Here is a 25,533-nt window from a genome sequence, read left to right on the forward strand (position 1 = left end):
TCATGATCACTTTTTTTTTAAATTTTTGTGAAATAAATATTTTATAATTTTAGTTAGACGTATACCTAAAAAAATAAGGGGTCCTAAATTTGAATTCGGGGGTACTAAACCCCTCTTTGGACCCCCCCCCCCCCCACTAGTTGCCCCGATGCACGGGGGGCTCGATTTTCGACAAAAAGTATTGGGCATGGTCACTATAGTTCCCCTAATAATTTAAATTATCGTCCAGAGACACGTGAGCATATAAAGTACCTACACACCCTATCTTCGAGTTGGTGCGTAAGACACACATCGCGAACAGGCAATACTATTTTCCTAATCTAAATACTTTTTGCTGTGACTATAGCTGTTGTTTAAAATGACTCGGGACGACTACGAGTGTCATCGATTGCGATCTGATGAGCAGTCGTAAGATGACTACGGCATAAACACGGAAGTCCAAAATTATTATTATTTTATTGGCTACGCGAAAATCATTCAGTCGAAAACGAGTCGTCGGCAGTCGTATCGGGTCTGCCGGAAGCACAGATATCAACCTGATGTACAGTTTACGTCACTACAGTTGCTGCTACGTGCGTTTTAAATAATATTATTTACCAACCAGTCTAATATACCCAGGTATTATAATATTATTAATCTCCACTCACACATCTATAAGCATTTAACTACTCAAAATTGTCTTTCTCTCCACTCGAAATTCGCGTTGCTCGAATATTTTCATATTAGAACTTGAAGAACTATATCGACATTTTATAATATTATAGTCTATAAAAACCACATGCGTACCGGGTACAACCGACAGTCGGAAACGCAATATTCTTTGAACATATTCGAAGTAACGCGTGCGTTTTACGCCATGTGTTCTGCGAGTTCGGATTCTGCCACGTGTCTGTTCCGTCACTAGTTTGACAATAGAATATTATAGTTTTGATTGAATGCTGTATAACTTCCAAAGAGTTAATGTAAATCAAGTGCATCAACGATTGTCCGCGTCTTCGTCTGGGTCCGATGAACGCAGCCATATAGGCGCCGAAATTTCTGTCGTTTGGGTGCGTGAGTCGATCCCGCCGCGTTAAATTCAACAGAAAATCATCGAGTCAATCGGACTCCCACGCACTTGCTAAGACTTTTTAGAGATATTCCCAGCTATATACTTAGGTAAACCTGGCTGTACGCCTGATAATAGCCACGGGCATAATACGAGAAACCTAATACCAATGCATTAAGGCTGTATTGACATTAGGCAGTGTCAAAATTTACTACAGACAACAATGGTGTGTTAACTGTTTTTGTCGGAACTGTAATAGGTACTTATGCATACGTATGATTGTAAGAAAAATAGAATTTTGGTACTATTTGTTTTTATTTTTACACAGCTCTGAGATAGTTTACAGTAGCGTCATTCAGACATAATATAAAGACGGGGTTTAAATAGTTGGTGGAAAAGCTCGGCGATCCCATAAGAACAATTACGTCGTGACCCCGGAAGCCAGTCGACGTATTATCCCGGAAAACGGTAATCAAGAAATCGTGGTTTTCATTGAACTTTTCAACGAGGAAACTGTATATTACTGTAATATTACACTGTATTTTATTTTTAGGCCTATGCAACAATTGTACGTATAATATTGTAACAGGCCATTAATAAACGGTTCCTTTGATGATCTATTTATAGAGTTGGTGCCATTGTAGTTACTAAGGTAGTACCTCCAAGTTTATAAATGTGCACCCCTAAAATATCAAAGCCTTTTTCTTTTATGTTATGATTGTTTTCCAGTAAATACTACTGGTAATAATAATTTTTATACCTCAGGTAGTAAAATATGTTCTCAGTCATATATATTATCACTGAGTGTATATTGTACAAATTTATTTATTTACTTAATTTTGTATTTTTGTATTTTTTTTACAATATATACTAAATTATATTACATAGGCTACAATAAATCTACAAAAATCACTCTGAAATAATTAATAAATTAACAAATATTATTACATTTTCAGAGGGATATTACAAATAGTTTAAAAATCCAACAAGTTTTAAACGTATATAATTTACATTCAAGAAATATTATGTTGCAGTAGTTAATAGTTGTGAAAATTGTGTTTTTTTAAGTTGTATTTGTTTATCACTATTTTATGGAATAATAAAATATGGGGGTGGGGTTAATGCAGAACCGGGTCTGTGAGCTTTTCACAATTCATGCTTCCTCAAAAATATTGGTTTAGCTGCAACTACGTACCATGGCTCTTTAAAAATGTACAATTTATAAAATATTTATACAGTGTTAAATTTTTCACGCTGGAATGAGGGCAACAGTTTTGAATTGGTTGTTTGGAAGGTTGGTCGGTACTGTTTTTAATCACCATCTAGGTAATATTTTTCTATTTTCTCCACTCGGAATACAAAATATTTTTTTAAAACATCAATCGTATAAATATCATTCTGGTGAGTTATTTTGCTTTCATAGTAAATTCGTATTTTTCAGTTAAAGTAAACACGTAGGTCGATGTATCTTGTGGTATATCTACCCTTGTATCTATAATGCACGAATGACACTCTGTGATCTAACTAATGCGGTGAATTATTTAAATATATTGGACAACATCGTATTTTATTCAGCAGGAATTGCGATGGAAATTTGGAATGTTCAAATGACATTTTCAATTATGGATTGTTATGTAACTCATTTATATTCATATTTTTACGTGAGTAGATATTGTTTAGATCTGGACGTATATAGGTAAATTAAATGGCATTCTATGAGAGTATTTTACTATTTTATCTGTTTGATTACGCATTTCATTTTATTTGGAAGTAAAAAAAAGATAACTTACTAGTAAATCTATTCGATTTTATGCTCGTAAATAAGCTTTTGTTTTACATGCATATTTACATTAAAATATACATTTAATAATAGTAAATATTATAATACCATAATACAAAAAGATAAGTTTTTACATTAAATACAAAGCACTATTGTGAAGTAGGTAACCAAATTATTATTAAATGTTAAAATCGTTTACCATAATGAGAGCTATAAAGTTGAAAATAAATTTGAAAAATAATGAGAAATTATCAGTTGATTTTGTTAATTTTCTGTATGTCTTTGTAAAATATATATTATGTGAAATTCGAATGATTTTTACTTACTATATATTTATATACCCAAATACAAATGGAAAATGAATACTTAAACATATACGTATACGTGCACTTTTCATGAATATGAATGTAAAACAACTAACAAGTATGCTCTTAAAAATGTTAATATTTATTTATAAGACGAAAAGATTTAAATGAATCGATAGGCCAATAGTTAGAAGTCGCTTGTAACTGCTCTATATACACAGTGGAGATAATGACCTACATGCCCATTCACGTGCATATAGTACATAGTGAATAAGGGAACAGTGAAATAATCTAATAGAAATGTTAGTGTAATGTATCAAATATGAATGCATATATTATAATTTTATCTAACGTATTGAATAGTTTCTTTTTGTTATGATATGGTGTGAACATAAACGTCAAAATAACAATAATTTTGTATTTTCCTTAAAATGACTTTTTTATAGGTCGTTGGTCGTTAAAAACAATTATATTACTTACTTAATCATAATTACAATAAAAATAAAAACCACTTTTATAACAAAACTTTTTTTCATTCTTTTTTTAATCATTTTCTTCGTATTTGAGATGTCTACTGTACACTGTACACGTTATTACTTATTATACTACACATGTTGTACTTTTTAAGTAAGTTAAACCATATATTATGAAGTGTGTTTAATGCTTAGACGTACCTATTGCTGTTTAATTAGGTCCTAGAAAATTCCTTATAATATATAAAATAAAAATTTTAATAATAACAAAAAACCAACTATATTTTATCAAAAACTCGTTTTGCATTATTGAATTTCTACTTTCGACTCATCAAAGTACCAATAATTTAGGTAAGTTATCAATCAATAGATATCCAATTTATTGCTACCAATTACCACATAGGTACTAAAAATTGAATTTTTATTGCACCAAAATAATGATAACAGACAAAATAAAAACCAAAATCAACATTTTATTATTGAAAACTCATTAAATTCGTCGATACCCTTGATAAATCCAATTTATTTCGGACTATTTCCCGGTATTTCACCGTACAGGTATTTTCGTAGGTATTATTGAAAATCGTATCACCCACTATTTATATTAAATTGATAGATTTCACTTTTTACACGACTCGTGTGGCGGATCACGAATTTAATTTTCCGTCGCTCCGAAAGGATTTTAAACTGTTAATAATACTACTGCAATAATAGTTGTCATCGGAGTAAGTTACCGAAAACATATTTCGCCGAGCCTCCGTTTCCCGAGTAAATAAAGTGTCATATCCTCTTACGTCATGTGACTGGCTTTCAATATAATATTATAATAATAATATGCAGACAATATAGATACGTCTACGTGGCATAAATACTACGAATAACATGGTACGATAAGTTTGTTAATTATTATTATTATTATTATTATTATAATATACCGCGTCGAAAGTTAACACGTCGGATATATTACTTATATATTATAACTATTATTATTTCAATAATAATAACATTATACACAATACACATTGTAATAACACATGCTTTCCGAGTGAATAAAATCGTTCACCCCAAGGGGATTACATGCAATAGGTAATAATCGCGTGGCGGCGTATTGGCGACAGATGCAGCTTTGTGTCTCGTGGGAGTCTTACACGCGTAAGTTCAACGCGATTTTTCTTACAGGCAAACCACACTGGTCACATGGTTATTTGTTATTTATTTTTTGTTTGACGTCTTTACATTGGTCGTAATAGTCTTTACACACGACCCACCACATGGCCACATAGGTAAATGTTTGATATTGTATTATTACATCGCGTGTTTTTAAATTCTAAATATTTAGACAATATTTATTTTTTTTTATTGTAAAAAGATATAAGCCTGAGCGAAAATGTACTGTAGAAATTTTTGTACATATTTTATGTTTTGAGAATATTTAATTTCAGATAGGTATAATTATTTTTAGATTCTGAGCGGGGCAAAATAATGTTTTTTTTCTGTCTGTCAACAACATTTTTGATAATAGATATGTTACGATTTTTGAGATCAGTATATTTTCTGATAGTAAAGTGAATTTAGTTGGTACTTTTGGGAGGTCAAAATTGATATAAAATTTGGGGATTACATGTAATCGGTAATAATCAAGTGGTGGCGTATTGGCGACAGATGCAGCTTTGTGTCTCGCGGGAGTATTACATGCGTAAGTTCGATGCGATTTCTTTTACAGGCAAACCACACTGGTCACCTGGTTATTTGTTATTTGTTATTTATTTTTTGTTTAAAAAAAGTAAAGACAAGTCTTTGCATTGGTCGTAAAACTTTACACACCACATAGGTAAGTGTTTGATATTGCTATATTATGACATTGTGTGTTTTTAAATTCTGAATAATTAGACAACGTTTATTTATTTTTATCGTAAAAAGATATAAGCCTAAACAAAAATGTATTGTAGTATTTTTGTATACCTATTTTAGGTTTTGACCATATTTAATTTCAGGTACGTATAATAATTTGTTTACTATATTATAAGGACATATCAATAACATAATTTCTAATGCGTTTTAAACAAATAGATTAATTAATTGTTATTTGATTATTATTATTATTATGGTAAAAATTATTATTATAGTTATTATTGCTATTATCATTTGTATTATTAATATTAATATTATTTTCATTATTGTACTATTATGCATATATACCTATTGTACTTGGATCCTACGATCCGTTAGAATTTAAATAAATAAAATAAATACTTATTTATTGATAAATTATCATATTGATCGACCAATCACATAAGAGTGATTAGCCTTTGAGAATTTTTTTTTTTGTGAACTTTGATCTCAATAATAATTTTATTTCTTATGAAAATAAATAAAGCAATAATACAAATACAATAATATTATATCTTTTATTTCCTAAGTCAAATTATTTTTAAAAAACTGTTGTCAATAGTATTTGTCGATAAATGGAAATATAGATTTAAAATATTACATAAGTTTACCTACCTATTGATTTTTGTTGTTATTTAAAATCGAAACAATAGTTTCTGGCATTGTATAAATCATATAAGTCACCTCATGAGACGAGAAGGTCCAGACCTATGTACAACCTGTGGGGAAGCCCTATCTGTTAAACATATCCTCCTATACTGTCGAAACTACGCGGACGCCAGAACAGCCTTAAGCATACCTGAGCATCTATATGAAGCACTTGGACCTGATCACGAAAACACTATCAAAATCATAAAATTTCTCAAAATAACCAAATTGTATAACCTTATGGCTTATCTGACATTTTTATTTATTTATTTTTTTTTATTCTCCCTTTTTTTTATTATTATCTTTCTCTCACTACCTATGTTGTACTCATATAATCTAAACTTAGTTTATAAATCATTTACATTGTACTTAATATTTATTATGTCTTTTAGAACCTAATTTAATATTTACATTACACAATAAGCCAATAACCTTAGCTGTTGCGGCTTTAACTTAAAAATAAAAAAAAAAAAAACCATATAGGTACAATCATATACAATGTACATATTTACATATTTTATTTTATTATCATTTTTAATAGGTGTATATTATTTAAAAAATTAGCTTACCATATTTTACAAACTTAACATTTGTGAAATGAAGTATGTTTTACTTATGTTTTACTTATGATGTTAAAATGTGTACTGAATTCCGCACACAGTGATAGGTACATATAATATTATTAGCCTTTCTCGTGTTTTTCGTCATCATTTTAACATTTTTTGAAAGTTTTTATCAATGTTTAAACTTTGGTTAGGTTCTGGTTTGAAAAAAAAAATTGTTAATATAATATAATAATTAATTAGTGTGAACATCAAGTTACTTATTTTCGTATTTGTATCTATGAGGTTGGGCAGATGTTTAACCAGCTTAAAAAACAAGGTAGTTAGGATTCTACTATTTATGGCGTAACTGGAGGATATTACATATTTAAATGTAATTTCGGTATAAAAATATTTCATTCAAGCACGGTGCATTTGCAAATTAAAATTAATAATTTGTGGTATGTGTATGGGGATTATGTATTAGGATCATATTTTATTTGACGTCTTAGGGGTTATTCTTACATTATAATAGTCGGACTAATGTTTCAACTATACCTTAATACTTCCGTTTAAAATGTACTATAAATAACGGTTTATCTCTGATTTATTTTTCTTATACATTTTAGCTGGTCTTGCAGTTTCCTAGAAATATATGATGTAAAAGCCATGGTTTTATCTTGCATTTTGTAGTTTTTTCATTGATTATAAATTGGTGATCTCCTTCGCGGGTTTATTAAATCAGTATTCAGCTGTAGAATATTATTATTTTCTATACAAAATACAATTTTAATAATATTTAGACTAATTTTAAGCTACTTATACTGTGAACCTATTCACATATACGTATCGATGGTATTGACTTATAAGTTCCATGCGATGTTTTTTAAAATCATTAATTCAACCTACTAAATTAATAAATTATTAGTAATAATATAAAAAAACTATCCTTAAAAGTGGACGATAGACGATATTATAGTTTATCCGCAGCTCCTTCACTCAGAAGTCAGAACCATTTTATCGTATACAATGATGTATCATGAAACTTAAATTGAATACATCCATTACAGACTAGAGTAACCTACTCAATGACGAGGTACACTCGAAATCTACTAAAAAGCAGAGTAAGTTACTATGTTTTTTTTTCTTAGTGGTTTTGTATTTTGCTTTTCATTTGTAAAGAAAATTGTTCACTATTTTAAACGGCATCTTAGTAGTAGTATAATAAACTATTATTGCAAACATATCTTCCAACCAACATAATAAATAAGTCAAAGGATCGAGTATGTTACTATTCGATCTAATTGAACTGAAAGATTTCGTAGCAGGCAAATAATAATAATAAATTGAAGTTACCTACCAATAAATATCACAGATGACCGTTTGTAAATATTTTAAATTCATTAATGGAAACGAAAAATGGATTATGCAACTACGTATTTTGACTGTATAATATTATATTAAGATCAATTTAATCGGACGAGATTAATAGCAAAAAAACCACCATGTCCAAGTACGCGTTGATCGTCACAAAATATTTAATAAACATAATAATAATATGTTTTCGACAGCTTTCGATAATTCGTTTTAGTGTTTATGTAATAATGATTACATTTATCCATTAGCGTGGATTATACGGAACCGTTACTACCATTCAACTATCTTCTGAATACAATCCGACTCGTTGTTATTATATATTATTATGTTTTATGAATTTTACTGTTGTGAATTGGTAACGATTTTTTTTTCGTTTTACGGCATAACGGTGCAACCCTCTCGCCGCGGTGGTAAGCTTAAAACAAAAAGATAATAACATCGATGAATAACAATTTTTAATGCATCATCATAATAATAATAACAACAACTATACCGTATATACGGTATTATGTGGTTAGCCGGTCGTTTCGAATCAAGTAAGATAATAATAATACTATATCAATACTCGGTCGGCCGTAAAATGTCGTCGGTGTATGGTGCGGAATCGCGTTAAAACGATTCATAATATAATAGTATAATAATATAATACTATATAATATTATTGTCTTCGTTCGTTGAACAAATCAGAATCGTATAAGTCGTAACACGCCTAAAATTTATCACACGTTTCAACGGCCAATTCTACCTACGTATAGAGCGCATTATTTACATGCAGTAACCAGCAGGGGCGTACAAAAGGGCAGAATATTACATATTATTGGTCTCGCGCATCAGTGACTCTCCTCTCACCACTATAATATACATATATACCTCCGTATAGTAATAACAGTTTATGTCGGGAGAGAGACGTGGTCCGAGGTCGCCCGTCCGTCCCACGGCCCTTCGGACGTCACTTTTATCGTCCTCGAGACGCGACTACGATTACAATATACCATAATAATATATACGCACACAAAAGGTCTTTGTATATGATGAATATTATATTGTTATAGTATGCGTACGCATATATACAGTATGAGACAGAAATACCAACCATAGGTGGCCCTATAGGTAATACGCGGTCCGTTTTATTTACCGTTTCATTTGATCTGCAGGACCGTTAAAATATTCAGAGCATTCAGGTAAGTCAAGCCGTATATTATGGAACTGAAGTACTGTTCGATTGTAGGCACGGCATGAAATAATATTAAATCTGTTTTGATTTGTACGATTCAATACACAACTGAATTATTGCGACGAGTTTTCAAGGGACGTGTACGCACATTCTTCGGTTTCGTCTTATATTCATACGAGTTTGATTTCAGATAAGACGTGGAGGTGAACGGATCGTATCTGGGTCGATTTAGAGTGATTTTAAATAATATGTAGTGAAACTGTGATAATGCGCATCATTTGAGACAACGCACTGATTAAATGTTTGAACAAAACGATTTTAGAATTATTATCGCACGCGCATAATACATTAAACCGTTAGTTATATTATTGTGTATAGTTAATAAGGACATTCGATAAATTAAGTGTCCCAAGTCCTTTCTGCAACACTCTGTATATATATCCGAGTATGATCCTATTATACCGACGAACGTTTTCCCTTCGGACTCTACTATTATCACCACCGTCATCGTCATTGTCATCATCATCATCATCATCATCATAATCATACCTCACTCACATATATATGTACGATACCTCTATGATATCGTATACTTTTTCGGTCGACGGGTTAACGAATTTTCATTTCATTTTTTTAGCCCGAGCGTTTATGAAAAAAAACCCTCAGTATTACGCTTTGAATCGGAAGGTACTTGGGCAATCAGTGTTCCGATTATAGTATGTGTATTTTTTTTACCCATTCACCGGATAAAGACTGAATGAGTGTATAGACAACTTAAGACGTTGATTTCAGAAGTCATTGCGATTTACCGATAAAGTATATTCTATATAATATGTACTGTTATATAGCACCCACGTCGATGTTATGATATAAAACGCCTATAGGCATTTTATATAATATTATGTGGAATAATCTGTTTAGCGATATGTATTTTTATGTCACATTTTGTTTCTTTTCAAATTCTGGCCGGAACAGAAAAGCTTTTTCGCCTCTAAAACGAAGTGTTCTATTTTGTTCTCACATTTTAGCGTCACTAAAATGTTTCAAACGTTTCACGTGTAGCGCATAGTACCACCTCTAAGGTACATGCATCATTCGACTGAAAATTGATTACATTTCGGATATGTCAAGGTATCGACATTTTCAATATTTTCAGGAGGATATTATAAAATCCCACCGTTCTTTTAATATTATTATACATGTACGATATTACAACCCCCTTACGAAACCATAAACACAGCCGCTAAAATAACGCACTCAATACCTAAACTGCTCAGTAATATATAATATTATGATATAAGTAATGTTATAATGCCACCGCGTGAAGATGTTCTACGTTTCACGCGTTCCGCGTATTTTTTACGGCTTTTGAGTGCGTATATCTAAAGCGTTCCTATACCATTAAAATATAAAATTGTATAAAATAATATTATTTAAACTAACCTTCTATCGTCTCTTCGCACACGCGATTCGTCTGTCGAAAATTGGGAAAAAACAATTACTTCATAGCTAGATACGAAGATAAACCGTCAATGGCAGAATATTTGAGCTCAGTCTTATGGACGTTAGCGTGGTAACTACTGCAGGTACTTGGTTACATAGTGGTATTATCCAAACGCGGTTATTGATGATGCGTTTTCGAGTGTATTCTTGTTACTCGCGAACGGTTTCTCTCCGCCGCGAAACGTTTCGCGCGTGTGTACGTAAATAGTTTTGACCGTTAAGACAATGGCGGTAATTAGTTATCGCGTGTTGACGCGCATACCCAAAACTGTATACCTACGCAACAACGGAGAAATGTTTTAGTTATATTTTATGTGGTACCTACCACAGCTATACCTACGAAACGCAACGCAATAGTATTACCTACGTTATATGTTAAGTATTGAAACGGCCAACGATAATAAACTGAATAGGTACCAACGTGTAGAGTCGAGAAAACCTGAAACATATCGTATTATATGCAGCCGAGAAAACCTAATTCAAAACAGCTACTGAAATAATATTCTAACGACCGATTATGACAGTGAATCCCGGCTGTTTGTTGACCGAGAATTTTATACGTACGATGTCCGTATTCGATGTCAGCCTTTTTATTTTCAGAGTCCGCGGCGGTGTTCACATATCATTAAACATTACGTTTAAAATATACGGACATTTTAAAATCGAAACAATAAATTGTAAAAAGATTAATGTAGGCAATAAGAATAGGTAATATAAGAATAAAAAACCGTTTTCTCGGTATACAAATAATACTAAATACATTATTATGTAAACACGTGGGTACCGTTTCCTTGTACTTTTTTGTCTTGAATTTTTCTACGAACTTAAAAAAAAGGTTAGATACCTAGCTTTTAGAATAATGTTATTCATTTTTTGTACCATACAATTCTACTTTATGAGTGCGTTTCATATCAGCTACGTAATTAATTAAATTTTATATTTTATCAAATGTGTTTCATGTTTGATTTGTTTTCAACAATTTATATTGTTTGACTTTGGATATAAAAATATTTTTATTCGATTTATAACTGTTTTATTATAGTTATAATTTTCTTTTAAATTATTAACACCACCTCTGTAGGTAGTTTACAATAACAATTGTTTATTTAAATAAAAACCTTTTAACAATAGTTAGCAAAACATTGTATGTATATCAGGGTCATATCATATCATACGCAGCCCCTCTTGATCGCGCATGTCACTCTTAATAATTTGTCAAATATCGATATTCGTTATGATTCTTTGACATCCATAATTCAAAAATTGTATCGGTTAATATTTCTCTTAAATTATTCTTGTAAGTCTTTTTTCTTTTTACCTTGTATTTTAATGCATTATCTGAATCTAACAAAATAAAATAAAAAAAGCAGGTAAGTGGATGTAGCTCTGCTGCACAGTAGGTTACAATTAGTGGATCATTGTATAATGGATTGTATTAAACTTGAATTCAATGATATAATATCATTGTATAAGAAAAACGATTCTGAGCGGAGACGGTTTGTCAGTCTGGATATTTTATATTGTTATTATTTATTATATCATGTAAGTTGAATTAATATTATAATATTTTAATTTTTATACGTTTCTATTGTGATAAACAAAGCGTTAGAAATTGAAATCTCATTTCTAGCGTTTTTTCGTAATTTTTCGGTGGTTTTTCCCGTGGCATTAAATAACTATTGATAAAATCAAAAAATGACCTCTTTAAAGTACCATCTTGATCCAATTTGATAAAAGATCATGTACTATATGTTGAAATCGAAGCACTCCTTCTGGTAGAAATTTTGTATACAGGATATAAAAAAAAAAAAATTAAAAAAATAAACACCATTGTAAAACCAATAGCTTCCTCGCTCCGCACATAATCTAATACTAATAATTTACCTATTATTAAATGATTCTGAATCATTATTGAAAACATTATTTTAATGTACGTATTTTTTAAGATAATGATTTTTATCATTGTACTTGTATTATAGCAAAAATATGTTAGTTGTGACATGGGTTACTATTTTGTGGATTCATATATGCTTATAAGCGTTCGAAATTTGAGTGCGAGAATAATAGAAATAAAAATAATCATACATTTTACTGGGAGAAACGAATGAGTTTAAAGAGCTTTATCCTAAATTAAGTTTAAAAAAAGCCACCTGGTTAATATTAAAGAATTCTTGGAAACCATCGTATTAAACTCTCAACGTTGTTTTACATAAAATTATGTAATATTGCAATACCAAGTTCTTTTTATTTCGTAAGTGTTTTTTATTTTTTTTAACAAAAGATTGTTTAAATTTTATTTTGCGAAAAAAAATATATTTAATTTCGTTTAACCCCATTCCTATGTTGTATAATATATACTGACACATTGCAGTCAAAGCCATCAATAGTGCGATTTTAGAGCAAATTTTGAAAATGACAAAATTAAAGTGTTTATTGATAAAAATCCTTTAAAACCACGCATCCAATTATCTTCAAGAACACATTAACCAACTTCCTTCTTAGTATAAATCTGGAAGAATCAAAGATAATGAAATATAATCCAAACTAACAACTTTACTTACCCCTTCATCCACTCCTACCACCAATAATATTATACGTTATTTATATATCATCAGTAGGTATGTATAAGTACTAACTTAGATCTGTAAGATTAATTTCTTAAAATACTACTCCTTTTTAAACAAAATAGAGTTAGTTTCCGAAAAAGGATATACTAAGTACAGAACCAAAAAATCTAAATGAAGTATGTGACGTAAAGTATCTAAATCTAATATTAATCAATTCATACAAATCTCATGACTCTTACCTAATCTACCTAACTATAACCATTACAATATCACAATATTACTAAAAAAGAAAACATTTTTAGTTATTTGTCAAAAAATATAATTTAAATCTGGTATGCGGTTATTTTATTAGTAATAGAATTAATCTGAATATTAATTTGACTATTACTATAGTAGTATGTATTATAAAAGTAAAATTTAAAAAAAAAAATGCAAACATTTGTCTTAACTCTTATCAGTGGCGTATTTAGTATTTTTTGTAGGGAGCGGATGACAAGAATTTTAGCTTACAGATTACGATTTAATAATTATAATATAATAATAGACATGTATTTTAAGAGCCATGGGGGCGGATTTGTCCCCATATCCGCCCCCGTAAATACGCCCCTGACTCTTATAGTAATGTTTTTAAATGCTTACAGTTCGGTAAATAAGATAAAAATTGCAAACCTAATATATTTTTCGTACGATGATTATTTTGTTGTTATTAATGTGGTCTCATACTATTTTCAGGTGTTTGTTCAACTGCTCAAAGTGGAATCCGAATCAAAAAAAAATAACTACGTAACAATCGATCAAACACCGTGAGTATATAGGTATATTATACACATCATTGCTATTATTAAAAATATAATGCACACTATACATTAGGAAGTAACAGCCGATGATGAATTTAATTTATGATGTTACTAATAATAACAACAACACCGTTTGCTATAATATATTATAACTATTATTTGTAAATTCTAAAAGTAGGTACGTATAATATAATAACACGGTATTTTTAAAAAACAATCGGCCATCGTAGACCATCGACACGGTTGGCAATTTATTAGATATTTTAAATTGAATATATAGTTTTGTGAAATCATTTTGGGACTTACATTTTTTTATTCGCAATGTACAACATATCAATTTGTAAACTATGTCCTTCCGTGGAGAAGAAATTAAAGTTTTCCATAACTCCAAACCGATTTTCTATCCAATATTACTAGTACCGATATATACATCCATTTATATTGTTCCTCGTAATAAACTATAATATTATGCATTATTATCATGACCAAATAACGACATAATATGGTAATGCTATCTGATGTTCCATATTTTTCTGGTAAAGTTTAAATTGAATTGTAATTTGTTTACACGGGTTCTCGGTGTCGGGTTTTTCTTTTAGAGCGGCCGAGATTTTCGTCTCACGGGAATCGTTCCGTGCCTTTGGTCCTGTGGTCACCGAGGCGTGTCCCGGGTTTTCTCTTCTTTTCAAGTTTGAAAAGCGATTAACCATCGTCACGTTCTTAAAACGACTCGGAACGTCAGAACACATCTAGGATTATATAATAATATTCCGACATTACTTGTTGTTTTGTTTTTATTTTTATATAAATGTACGAGAGAAACGTGTAATTCATTGATAGTAGTCACGAAAAAGGTATTGCGTAGGTATCGGTCGCGATGTCTATGTATGAAATGTATGATCAATATCCCACATGAAAAATTTAAGCATGTTAACCATATACTTATTTCTTCTCCACTTCGAATTTAAAAATAAAATCGTTTTTTATTTAAATTTCAATGGGAAACTAATAAATATTTTAAACAATTTTCTTCGGTAATAAAATGTATTTATCAAAAAAAAAAATCGATTTTACGCTTTGGCTAACATTGTTGAAAGTTTTTTTTTTGCTACAACTTTATATGGCATTACTCAGCACGTTATTCTTAACTTTGCCTATATTTACAAAATGTAGTAATATCTATAAACTTCTTTTGTGGTTTTTCACATTAAAAAAATATATTACAGATGAATAAAAACGAAAAAAAAACTTAAGTAAAATATTTTCATCCATACTTATCAAAGTTTTCTTAAAGGCGTCATAATGCCTTTTTAAGTTCAGTAGCAGCCCCTTGTAGTAGTCTACGAATTTAATGGACACGTTTCCATTATTTCGTAATCAATATGAAGTTCACACCTCAGACATTGTATGGATATCGTATAGCTTTAGAATGAAATTCAATTAGAAATGTATTCACGCCAGGCATAAATTTTTTATGAAAATATGTACTTACACGAGTTACCCTTATCATAGCTCTGCTGTATAGAAGGTTTAGAGCGTATCTCGTCATTAACTAGGTCACTGTAATAGTTCTGTTAAATTATATTCAATGATAAATTATTGCATTCGAAAAACGATACTCACAGAGACGGTTGGTCAGTCCTTATTTTGAAGGATATTTTATTACATATTTATATCGCAGTTAGTTTTTTTTAAACATAATTTTTTTACTACGGTGTGTGTCAAAAGCTGTGCAATAAGCTTAATTAATAATATAAATAATTCAATTAACCCAACAGAGTGATGAGGCCTCCCAATGGAGTTACTTCGTCATGAGATATTTATAATATGATCTACATCAGTGGTGCTCAACCTTTTTTGGCTCACGGCACACGTTTATACATCACAAGTTTTCACGGCACACTCACGCATTTGATAACCATAACAACTTTAAAAACTTCAATATTTAATAACATTTCTCGCGGCACACCTAGACAATCTCGCGGCACACTAGTGTGCCGCGACATACCGGTTGAGAACCACTGATCTACATGTTCTTTATTTTAGCTAAGCCAGAGGTTTTTATTATTTCGACCTCCCGAAATACCAACTTTGAAGTTTGCAAATTTTATACTCCAAAAAGTGATGATAATAGAAAAATAAATCCTTTAAAGTACATATAATTTTTTATAACAATTATATTCCTCCACTCAGAATCTAATAACTACCTTGAACATCTTACTGGCTATAAAAAATATCTTTCCGGTGCAACTACTCCTTTTGCACCTTCTTAATGATCTATGGTTATAACGATGACTATTTCCAAACTTTGTATATTTTTTAATATAAGTACGAGGTTGTTGGTAAACTATTGTAATGATAATATTTCAATATAATATTACTAAATGGGTTTTGTTGTTCTATATAGGACTATAAGTTTGAACCCTACTACGGTTGTTACTATCGTCAAATTAGTGCGACATTGATATTAACGCGCTGGGAATTGATAATGAGCAAGTATAATTGTCAAATTGTATTAAAACTTTTATTTTTCTCTTCTCTCATATGTTTGTGGTGCCCCGCGTGCATTTTGGATTATAAATTAGCTGTCGCATTGAGAGTTTTGATTTTACATTTCTCTTTCGTCCATTTTTTCATTAAATTGTTGAGAATTTTTGTTTTTTGAATCGAATGACCGATTACAGATAAATATATAATTTTAATTTTAAATAAATTTAATGTGTGTGTTATTACATAATATTATCTTCGTATAAAATGATTTTCTTAAAGAATTAAGAATTATTTATGTTTCTGCAAGTATCAAATGTATTGTTCGTTGCATCAAGAAACTTGTAAATTAGTTCTCCAGTTAAAAAGTCAATTAAAACTAATTCTAGTTAGTTTAATAACTTTGATATGTTTGAATGCTTGTAGGAATTCGGATTCAAATATGTACGTTCAAGATAACACTTGAGCTTTTTTTTTATATTTGTATAATATAGGTAGTAGATAAATCAAAGAAAATAGTTTAGTATGATAATTAGATGATAATGTAAATCTATGATTTATAATTACATATTCGTCAGTTGATCGGCTATGGGAAATGTACTCAATAATAATACAAGTTTCGTGGACGTAACTTATTTTACAATCTCGTTTTGTCATTAAAAAACAAAAAAAAATCAAACGAACAAAATAATCGTAATTCTAAAGGAATAATACTTAAGATTAATATTATTCGAAATCGTGCAACGAATAAAATGCTTTCTTAAACAAATGCGTTAATTTTTTTTCTCTCTCTTTGTGTGAAAACTCGTCTTGTGATCCTGCAGCTATTGTGTGTTCGAAGCTTTGGTATTGGAAAAAAAAATTATAAAATATTAAATAACACATAAAGCGAAAAAAGAGCAACGTTATGTCTGAGACGCCGCCAACGAAGCCTCATCGTCATTCTTCGCTTTCAAGGAGACACTATTACCGCGTTATTATCGTGTCTCGTTTGCGTCATATTTAAATCTCAACCGTTCGTGTACCACTATATACACCCTACGGCACACGTTTACAAGCATTCATTCATAGTATACAAGTCGTCTCGATGCGACGAGAGAAAAATCTCCGACTTGCCGACAACCTCACGATTTGTTTGCTCATAAATATGTATATATTTTCTTTTTCAAGTCCGCCGCGGCAGTGGCGCTGTATGTCGAGCAGACGATGACGAGCAGCCGGAAGGTACATCATACTACGATAATTTCCGTTCTATATAATAACAGTACCTATGTATATACGTAAATGTTATTCATGCGCGTGAAAGGGTGGTATACCCCGCGAGGGTGGGGATTGATAGTGTGCGTTACGGAAGAGTGGGGACATATATCGTACCAAAATACCGGTGATGGAAACTATTCGATCTGAAACATCTAACTTTTATAATAAGGGCCTGATTGTCATATTTTTCCAACAGATATTTAGAGATTAATAATTTATTTTTTATCATACTATATTGGAACCGGTTAAAATTTGTAATTTGAAATAGAAGTTCTTCTAGGAACTGGAAAAGAAAAAGTGCCAAAGGTCCCTTTGTAATCGGTGGTGGGATACGACCGAGCTTCGTGCTGCGACGTGCTGGCCCGGTGCGATCGAGAAAGGTATATATACCTTACAGTATTATATCTGTGGCGTATGAACGGGGTGGATGGGTAGGGATATGTTGGGTAGGGATGGGTTGAAGGGGAGACGCGAGGTCCTTTCGGTGTGATGAATGGCTCGTTAAAATAATAATGTGAGTGACGTCTCGCCGAGGGCCGCGGGAGAGCCGTTGTGCTGCCACCGCCGGTCGAGCACACACAACGCATTAATCACGTGGCAACGATTATTGTTTTACTACGGTGGGGGCAGCGCGACGGGTTGTTTTCGGTTCAAATTGGGTAGTTTTGAAGTTATGCAAACGGTTCTTGTTTAATAAGTAGGTAATAATGCACACCGCCAAAGGTCGTATGACGTGTATAATTGCGGCCGCGGCAATTGATCACACCGGTACAACTACAGTAGGTAGGTAGGTGGTTTGCCCACGAGCATTCTTCTCGATCGCCGCTATTATTATAAGGTGCTACGACACTGTCCACGTAGATTATATTAATATGGCATAACATTATACTATTATAGGGAATACCACTGGACAAAGTTTAGACTGTTTTCTATCAGTAAACGCTCGAATAACTAGCGATGCGAGCTAGAACAAAATATACGAATTCGGTTCATGTAATATAGTTTGGAGTAAGTTGTATTACGGGACTATAATGCAGGTCGCAGGAGCCATATTTGCATATACATATAATAATATGATGATGATGAATGATAATACGATATAATGTACCTATATAATATGTACTCTAATCGACCGGGCGTAAATCGTCAACGTGTGCGTCTTCGATAGATATTGATTGAACTCGCACCTACGTCGTATGTTGATAAATTTCCGTGTCGGATCGACCAAAGTTTCGGCTCGGGTCTGAAATTTCAAAACTACGACACGTAAGTCACACCCGCCGTAATCTCGATAACAACACGTTTACCTCAATATATTTATGTGACTGTATATGTCGGTAGGTATATATAATAATAAATATCCTCGCGGAAATCGAAGCTCTAGCGAAGTCTGTAACCGTTTTGAGAAATGTAGGTTTTCCCCGACGACGGCTTATATGGATTGCTGGTCGCAGTAATTGATGAGTCTCCGTAAAGTCGGCGGCGGTGTGCGATTTAATTTTTTGTTTTGGCAACTCTCTGTTCTTTTATGACTCGACATATTATTCGCGTAAAAGACCGACAATTGATCGTAGCGGATTTTTGGCTATCGTCCACGTGATATTCAATAGTGCCAATTTATTTGCAGGTCGAGTTAATCAAACTTTAAGAATAATTTTTCGACCGAGTAATCATTTGGATAAAAACGGGAATGGGTCGATATCTAATTTTATTTTTGCACGAAACTATTGGTTTTACTACTATACAGCCGTATAGGTAGTCAATAGAAGAGTGATTGTGAAAAATCAAACTACGTTCTAACGTTTTCTCCAGTTGCACATCTCTGTTAGCGCAAAGCTTCCAAAACCGCAGTGAAAAGTTAATGACCCGAATAAACGGAAATATGTATTGCTGATACTTCGTGTCGACGTACGTCTGCCATTTAAACTATCTCTAAAATATGTCAAGTAAAAGTTTTTAAATGTGCGTTGGAGGTTAATCCAGCTAAATAAAATTTCCCTAACCTAACATTTGATGCCCTGAATACTTGATTAGAAGTGAGCACAGTGGTACAATTTGTAGTAGATATATTATATACGTTATGATTTATGAAGAGTGGTGTAATATGGTCAGTGTAAGAAATGTATTGCTACAAATTGCTTGAAGTTTCCTTCTCCCAAAGTGCATTAAATTATTATTAACAATAGTTTATTGTTTTAAGGAAAAATAAATTCGATTTCAGTACATTAATTTTGTATATGTAGGTTATTTTGTCGAAAAACCTGTGTCATAAATCATTAATAACGAAATAGGAAATCGCAAATCAAAAATCTACCACCTACGTATTGATTATAAAGGTAGTTTCTATGGGTAGCTAGATCTCCAGAGTGTAGTACCTCTGAGGGTCACGTAGGTAGTATAGTGTTTTTATTCAAAACAAAATTCACTACCAATCTCAATTGCCTTGAGGGAGGTGTTATTATTTTCATTTACCGACGTACACTTTTATTGTTATCAAACGTACCAACCTTCTGACATACATTTATTCTAGATTATAAGCTGAATTTTGAGATGTAATCAGAGAACAAATTAAATATATAAATCGATTATACTTCGAAAATTTAAGTGATTTACTGTGTAATACATCAGAAGATGACAATTAACAATTTATCATTTTTAATACAATACTACAATGTAAAAAAAAAAACAGTATCGTTAAATTGTACAATTAAGTATTAAAATGGTAACAGATTACCTGGACATTGATAATTTTCTATATTCGTAACACAATAGTTATAAATTAAATAAAAATTAATGTGAATTTGGTAATACTGCACATTTATCCATTAATTGTAAATTATAAATTATAATTTTATAACTTTTAACTGTAGCAGATACTGTCCAAAATATATGGTTGAAAAATCTTTACATTTAATCATTAAGATGACCACATTTCAAATGTAATCTAGAGTGAACTGAATTGCTAATGTTAGAAATTTAAAAATAATTTCCGGCCGGGTGTAGTGCGAACGAACATTTTATTATTATCTTGAATTATAAATTAAATAACACATATTAGCATATGGATAAGTGATTTATTATTTTGTGGTGTTCGTTTAAAGTGTGTCTGGACTTTTGTACATAGTACGTCAGAAACACGTGTACCTACCTAAATGGTGCTTATGAATTACGGGTTTTCAGTAATTATTTATTAAACATATTTGAGACATTGAGCAGTATACAACTGATTACATCATAATATATTTACATTGTAAATATTTTATACATTTACTATTAGTGTTTAAATAGTTTAATTTATCCATTTATCACAATATGTATTATAATAATTTTCATTAAAAGTAAACAATGATATTGCTGTGGTTAAAATCCGTTCAGTAAGTTATTAAATTTGACATAATTTAAAAATGAATACCGTTTTTAGATTCTTCGGTAGTTTTAAACCTTTTTTTTAACCTATAAGTTTAATATTAATTTTTATAATACACGAAAAAGGGTTTTAAACTGTTAGCTCACTTCATAAAAAATCAATAACGTTTTATGCACCATAAAATTGTGTACCTAATACTTTGTGATACGTTTTTAGGCAATAGTACTTTAATATTAATCCAGCCAAAAGGGAATTAGAAATTGTATCGAATATTGCACAGTTATTACCTATTTTTGGTTTCGAATAATGTAAAGTTAGAAATAAATGTGTAATTTAATATTCATATAATAAATCACTTAATAGTTTTACGGTTGCGAGCGAATTCCATACAATAATATAATGTAAATGGCAAATGTACCAAGTTTAGATTCAAAGCTACTTTTTCTAAATATTGTACATGAGAGAAAAATCAAATCGCAATAATATTGTTCTTACGTGCTATCTAGTTTTCGTGTAAATTTGATATAACTTTTTATTTCGATGAATATAATATATAATAGATAGTAAGTTGTAAAAATCATACCGAAGATTTTAAACTACAGGCAGCGTAGATATAACTACAGAGTTATAGAAAACTACCAGAACCCACAATTGTAGGTACTCACGATCTAAAACGATGGGTTGTTTTTGGTGGTAGTGGTGGTGGCGGTGGTGGGGGGGGGGGGGGGTAGTACGAAGTTCAGGGCTCGCGAGAAGTTATTCCGTTTTGTAATTATGCAAATTGTTCGCAAACCGTCCACGGATCGTGGTTTGACTCGGTACTCAAACTGTTTGAGGACTTGAGCGTCAGGTACAATAACCATGCAGTTTGACGCCCAAGCAATTGTCGAAATATCCACAGTCTCCACGCTGAACGAAAGATTTAGAGAGAAACAACGGATAGTGAACTGGTCACTCATCGGTCGCTTGCACGATAAACTCGTGGCTGCGGACCGTAACAAATTGGCCAGACAGATGGTACCTACATAAATATATAGGTCAGATACAATTTATATAGGTAACCCATATAATATATATATATATATATATATATGTGTGTGTGTGTGTGTGTGTGTGTGTGTGTATAAAAGTTAACCCATCAACCCTTCCAGCCAACGATTGGGAATTCGAAGTACGAGACGTCCACGAAGCATTGGTCTAGACTCTAGGTCTTATTGTTAGACGTTTGGTCGGGTTCAAAGGTCCAAGAATAATAATATATTACTTTGGCGTGTACTCGCGACAGGTATTTTTCTGCACGTGTGTGTTTCGAAAGTATAATCAGAATTTTATTTATGGATTTATTTTTTTTTCAATCACATTGGTAGTGAAAAATAAATAAAATCATAGTTTCGGTTAGCTACAAGGCAGAGATGATATTCTGGAAATAATGCCATTGCGATGAACACGGTACACAAAACACCCCTTAAGTTAACAAAGCTTATAACATTGTTCTGTAAATTATAATATTGTAGATGGAAATATAATATTGACAACATTAACAGCATATTATTATTTTGAAGTTTAAATTTAGATTTTTAGATTAAAAATGCATAATAACTGTAAAGAAGGGTACCTTGAAAATATATAAAGACTATATTGTGTAATCTCCTACCAGTTTATTTAGTATAAACTTACAACTTTTGAGTGTACATGTAGACTATATGGTTAAATTAATAAAAAAAATTACTCTTATTCCATATTGGTAAAACGTTTACCATTTTGTATGAACCAAATCTTATTGAATTCTAAGTTTAGTCAGATTTTTTAGATTATCGATTATTACAACATAAGCTTGGCATTTCTATTTCTTATTTATTTCTTTGTAAATAATAACGCATATTCGTGGTAGGTTGTACACAATATCTAATCTTTTGATTACCTATACTCACGAAAGTGGCACAAGGAAACGATTTTTTTATATTCCGGCCGAATTTATATTACGTTTCTGTAAGTAATCAAATGTAATATTTATTTCTTTTTAATGTTTATTATAATTTAAGTTTTTGGTAGATACACACGTTATTTAAGTTTCAAACATGAGTTCTATATAGCTTTTAGTGACACGACGATCACAGACTGCAACTTATTCGTATGATATAATACATTTTGAACTTTGTTTGGCTTAGTAGTTTAGTTCTTACAAATAAAACCGTTTGATTACTTAAAACAAGAAAACTAGAGTATACTAATGTTATTAAAAATAGTAAGGAAATATTTTAAAAATACGAAATTAATTTTGTCGTGATTGAAACACAAAAACTCATAAGATTGTTTATTGACGTTTACAATTCTAGAATTATCTTAATATGATTATAAAGTGTAATATACAATTCTATTATATTATAATACAATAGGTACTGCGCAGTATATAGTAAAATTACAAAAAAAAAGAAAACGTAAATGTATGCAGGAAAAAATGTTTTCACGTTAAATCGTCGATTTATTAAAAAATAAGCTATTTACCTACCAATTTACGTTTTCGAAGTTAATTAATGCCACGTTAAAAGTGTTCTTGGATATGGTTTTGTTTTATTTCATTTTTGTCAATGATATTATTATTTCTTCGAATTATCAAGACACATACTATTTAGTTTTTCTTGTACACTTCCAAACCTTAACAATACTCTGGGGCAATACGAGCACGATTTTTGTCATATTGTTATGCTTATGACATATACTGTAGCAATAACGACCTTAAATGTGAGTGCAGCAAGCCTTTTACGCCACAAGATTTATTGTGATATAATAATAACTAGCTATTTATTTAAGAACGATACATTATAATGTCAAAATCAATAAAATTTGAGTTTAATACGCCAAATGTTTTTTTAAATTTTTCTCGGTGACTTTTCATCATTAATAATTTGTTCGTTCACAATGAGAAATCGATAGCAGGGCGTTTATTAAGCAGTATAGCATATCAAAGTAAATTGTTTTGAACACATACATTTTTTTTTTCGGGATGAATCGACTAAATCTTTATGATTTATATCGTAACGTTTTTCGTTGTGAGGCGCTGTCGGGTATATATTACAATTTTTGAGATGACGATCCGTTGTGGTTTTTGTTTTTCGATGGTCTATACAAAACGCAAACAATCCTGGAACAACTATATTGAGGGGTGTTTTCGGGTCCACTCACTCCCACCCTCCTCCCCGCCCATAAAAAAAAACTACAATATTTTAAATACTTCTCAATAACTTCTCTATGTTACCCATTAAATAAGTTGGTCTTCATTGCATATAATATTTACATACCTACATTTGGGAGCGTTTCGTTTTACCTAAATAAAACATGGTTATAATATTAATCTGTTTGTTTTGATGTAAACTAATTGTAGGTGGATCAAGATATAACTGCTTATTGTACCTCCCAGTCGACAGGCGACAAATTTCTGGGTACGCCAATGGTGAATATTTTATAACTATATGTCATTAACAACCCGACGTAATTGATAGAATAACGTTCAGTGTTTACACGAAAATTATTTTTATAGTTATTTTTATTATCGTAATTATCATCATATCAGTCGTTGTAACTATTATAATTATTGTCATCAGTACTGCTATAAAAGTTGATGGATTGTTAGCGCAGACATGTAATCATAATACACGTTCGTTTCTAATCAGAACGCGCTGATTGAACCGTTTCATGGCTTTATACATTTCGTAACTACAGAAAAAGCTGAAATCGTCTACATATATTGAGGTCAAGGCTTGAGCACTTAGAAAAATGTTCGGGGCATAGGCACGTCTAAACTTTAAATATAGGTACATAACAATTTTTATGAAAGTATTCTATTCCCGGTTATGAAATCAAAAACGTAGGTTGCTGTAAAAAAACCAACAGAATATAATAATATGATGGATGGATTTACTAACAAACACGAGAATGAAAAAAAATGGACTAAGATTTTTCAAAAGATTCAATTTTTTTTCTAGAAATAATGAGTGTCATCGTCAAAATTATCACGGACCCTCTCTAACATAGTGGCCGATGGAAATATATGAAAACGAATTATTCCATGCACGGAATTTCACGGATTCCTGTACAACCATTGCGGTATTCCATATTATATGTATCTATTGACTGTTATCGTACAGTAATATATTTTATATGCAATGCCAATCAACGCGTATAATAATCGAACTCGACAAAACGGCTGAGTTGCAGATCGGAAGGGGTCACTGGCTCGCCGTCGTGACGTCATGGGGGGATCGCATGCTGACTGGGCAGTTGCTGGCGAGGTTAATTTAGTTTTTCGGCGCCCGTT

At 31.3% G+C, this 25,533-nt stretch overlaps 1 protein-coding gene across 4 annotated transcripts in view; it reads left to right on the top strand.

Annotated features, from left to right (window-relative positions):
- The window catches only part of LOC100161209 (potassium voltage-gated channel subfamily KQT member 1), a 263,780-nt gene that overhangs the window by 54,030 nt on the left and 184,217 nt on the right, over window positions 1–25,533 (top strand). For 3 of the 4 annotated variants that reach the window (XM_016803745.2, XM_029487961.1, XM_029487962.1), the window contains exon 2: window positions 14,040–14,110. The gene's annotated coding sequence lies outside the window, so the exon portion shown is untranslated. Of the gene's footprint in view, window positions 1–14,039; window positions 14,123–25,533 lie in introns of all 4 variants that reach the window. The other variant, XM_029487960.1, reaches the window with a different exon arrangement.

The sequence above is a fragment of the Acyrthosiphon pisum genome, chromosome A1 (assembly GCF_005508785.2).
Source record: "Acyrthosiphon pisum isolate AL4f chromosome A1, pea_aphid_22Mar2018_4r6ur, whole genome shotgun sequence".
Lineage (NCBI taxonomy): Eukaryota > Metazoa > Arthropoda > Insecta > Hemiptera > Aphididae > Acyrthosiphon > Acyrthosiphon pisum.